The sequence below is a fragment of the Panthera uncia genome, chromosome B1, assembly GCF_023721935.1.
Source record: "Panthera uncia isolate 11264 chromosome B1, Puncia_PCG_1.0, whole genome shotgun sequence".
NCBI lineage: Eukaryota > Metazoa > Chordata > Mammalia > Carnivora > Felidae > Panthera > Panthera uncia.
Window position 1 is genome coordinate 167,022,018 of NC_064811.1, and position 4,055 is coordinate 167,026,072.

The following is a 4,055-nucleotide window of genomic DNA, read 5'->3' on the forward strand; positions in this document are numbered from 1 at the left end:
CCACCCGGTCATAGTGGGTGCCTTGTATATAAGGAACTTAATTTGTAAAATTTGTAATACACTCACAGGGCTTTCTTTCTTTCTTTCTTTCTTTCTTTCTTTCTTTCTTTCTTTCCTTATTTATTATATTTATTTTTGAGAGACAGAGAGAGAGAGAGAGAGCCCGTGAGCAGGGGAGGGGTAGAGAGAGAGGGAGACAGAAGATCCAAAGTGGGCTCTGCGCGGACAGCAAAACAGAGAGCCCAATGGGGGACTTGAACTCATGAACCTTGAGATCATGACCTGAGCCCAAGCCTGATGCTTAACCCGCGGAGCCACCCAGGCGCCCCTCCATGCTTCTTAACCCTTGGTGGATGCTAAAGAAAATGGAAACTCTTTTGAGATCTCCCCCAAGGGAACTTGTGGATGCCTCCCTCAGAACCTAGGAGAAGGGCACATGGGCTAGCGTGCTGGGGGGAGAGTCCAGGGCCTGGGGAGCTGCAGGAGCAGGGCCCATTACCGTTTCCCCTGTGGGCATTCTCCATACACATGTGGCAGCTGAGGGACAGCTGCCTGGACAAAGACGGAGCACACAGGCACAGCCAGCTTGTTGATATTTGGGGCCACGTAGATAAATTATCCCGATAACCAAGTGCATTTTCCCCTTCCACCTCTTCCCCAGACAGTCTGACGCTGGGTAGATGCATTAGAAAGTAGGATGGCTCATTTAAAAGCTGATTTAGGAGAGGTCTCATGTTTTCAGCAGGTCCACTTTATATAGGAGAATATGCCCAGAAAGCTCTCTCTGTGACACGAGCCCCTAACTCAGCTTTTGTTGGCAGGGTTCTTTTTGGCCTCTGCTGTCATTTGGGATTCCCCCCAGGGCCTGGAGCCTGACTTGCTTGGAGCAGGGCTGGAGTGGATCTGTAGTGAGAGGGTTCTGGGCTTACTGGGGGTAGAGTATGTGTGGGAAACAAATGTGCCCCACGAGAAGCGGGTAATACATTCTCCTTTCTCAAGTCCTGGTAATTTGGAGACATTGGAGAGCAAGGGATTATAAAAAAGGATTTCAAATGTTTGACTCAGATCGGCCACGCAGACTGTTTCACTATCCAAATCTGCGAAGTTCTGCTTTGCATTTCCTTTTGATCTCTCTGGGAGTCTGGGAACAGAGACAGGAGGGGTGTGTCAAAACTGTGCTTGGTATAATACACAGCAGAATGTGTCAAACCAAGTTAACCCAGAGAATGAAGCTGCCAGTCCCAATAATCACTGTTATTTTCTGTCCAAGTCCCAGGAAGGTCCCTGCATAAAAAACGAACTGGCCATTAATTAACTAAACTCTAGGAATTATTATTATTTTTTTAATCAATCACCTCCCTCATTTTTATAGATAGGCCCAGAAAAACTGTGGCTGAGAGCATATGTTTGAGAAAGAGAGCAGGACTTGTGCTCAGCCTGGGAGAGGCAGACTCCTGATTGGATCCACGAGACATGGTTAGGTGTCTGTAGACTATCAGCCTTTGACATTTGCCTCTTACCCAGTGCCTGCCTGCCAAGTAGCCTTTAATAAACATAGCTGGATTAATAACAAACCATTCATTAAATTCTTAGCACTACTTTTCCACCTGGAATGAGGGGCAGACTAAATATTAATGACGGCCAGGGGTCACTCAGTGCTTGTCAGGCACTGTGCTTTCCACAGGCTTTTCTTATATATGCGTCCAGTTTATTACCCCTTCTCCTTGTCGTCTTCTTCTAGATCTCTTCACGGGTCTTCAGGTCTTTGCTCAGGACCTCAGGTCACCTCTATTCCTGCCGCCCAGGGAGCTACCAGCTATTCAGGGAGCAGCGGAGAAGATAAATAAATGTAACACATAGGTAAATTGTATAGCAGGTTAGAAGGTGATGTATACTATGGAGAAAAAAATAGGTGTGAAATAAACAAATACGTAAAGGGATCAGAAGTGTGCTTGCGTGTGTGCGTTGGCACAACATGCGGGTGGACAATTGCAATCTTGAGAAGGGTGGTTGGAATAGACCTCTTCGACAAGATGACACTTGAGCAAGGGCCCAAGGCGAGGGGGAGTCACGTGGATCTGGAGGGAGTGTGCACAGCTAGTACAAAGGCCCTAAGTCAGGATCAGGCTCGGTGTGCCTGAGATTCAGTGTACTCAGAATAGACGGAGTGGCATGAATGAAAGGGAGGAGAGAGAGGAGTCATAGGAGATGAGGTCAGAGAGATAAGGGGGCCTTGCTAGGCTAATGAAGAGCTTCGTCTTTTACTTTCGAGGACACCTGAGCACATTGGAAGGTTTTGAGTAGAGGGGTAATATAAAGGGACGTGAATTTGTAAAGGAGCTGTCGGGTTCTGTGTTCAGAATAGGCTGCAGCAGAGCAGAGAGGGCAGGAGGGACTTGTTAGCAGGCAAGGGCAATAATCCAGACAACAGACCGAAGATGGCGAAGATGTCGGGCCCAGGGTGGAAGCAAAGGGGGTGGGGAAGAGTAGCCCAAGTCCCAGCATATTCTGAAGGTTGAGTGAACAGGATTTCCAGACCCCATTGGATGTAGAATGGAAGACACGGTGAGCCACAGAGTCCAGGATGATTCTAAGTTTCTCCGGCTTGGATAACTGGAAAGGTAGGGTTGCCATCAATTCAAAAGAGAAAGACCTGGAGTTCAGTTACAAAATTTGCAATGTCTGTGAGACCGCTCCTAAGCAGTTGGGAGTGTAGGAGACAGGCCTAGGCTGAAAACCTATATTTGAGAGTCATTGGCATAGGTAAGCCATCTGGAGCCACAATCCTGGATGAAATCACCAAGAGCATGAGTATAAATAGAGAAGAAAGGAAGCCCAAAATCAAATTCTTGGGCAGCCCAAAGGGTAAGAGGTCAGGAATTCGGAACAGAAACAATGTACAAACCAACTGGTTTGAAGGCTGCAAAAAAGTCAATGTCTTTATTTTATTTTATTATTTTATTTTATTTTATTTTATTTTATTTATTTATTTATTTATTTATTTATTTTTTAAAGTCAGTGTCATTTTTAAAAGATGTGTTAGGCTATTTTATATTAAGAGAAATGAAAGAGACATTAGCACCAAATACATAAATACGTTTCATGGGGCGCCTAGGTGGCTCAGTCGGTTGAGTGTCGGACTCTTGGTTTCCGCTCAGGTCACGATCTCAGGGTCACGAGTTCCAGCCCTGCATCGGGTTCTGTGCTGCCAGTGCAGAGCCTACTTGGCATTCTCTCTCTCTGCCGCTCTTGAGCTCTCTCTCTCTGTCTCAAAATAAATAAACTTAAAAGAAAAAAGTACATTTCACGCACTTGGGTTGGATACTGGATAAAAAAGAAGTTACGCAACACATGTCTGGAACAATTGGGAACATTTGAATTTGCATAGGTATTGGATGATATAGAAGTAATGTTAATTTTCTTAGATGTGATCACAGTAGCGTGGCTTTGTTGGAAGTGTATGCGATGAAGCATGGTCTAATAAACTTTGCCGTGTGACAAAATGGGAACAGCGGGCGAGTGGTTAGTGGAATAGTTAGATGAAGGGTATGTGCATACTCACTGTACTGCTCTTTCAGCTTTTCTATAAATTTGAACATTTAAAAAAAATCACAGGAAAATAAGGTTGGAGGAAGTGGAGGAACTGGAAGGGAGAGATGGGGGAGGAAAGGCAGAAACACCAGAGAGGGCTTTGGCTTGGGAACCACCTGGAGCGGGTGGAAGAAGCAAGAAGGAACAGAAACGATGGAAAAATCTACTCGTGGGTCAAATAAAATGACAAAAATGATTTTTGGATCTAAAACCAGAATCAGTGGTGACCTTGGTAGAGCAGTTGGGCAGAGCCTAGAGGTGACCGCTGCCTCTGGTGGCTAAGCCCAAAGGATGGACCTTTCTGACTAACTGAAGTCTCGGTTTCCAGGAGGGAGACAGAGAGGGGGGCGGGGAGGGCAAGGGGGACAGAAGAGAAAGAGCAGGACAAGGAGGAGGAGCTGGAGGAGGAGTGAGGAGGGAGAGTGGGAGGGAGAGACTGTTCTGTGCCGGACCAGCTGCAGTGA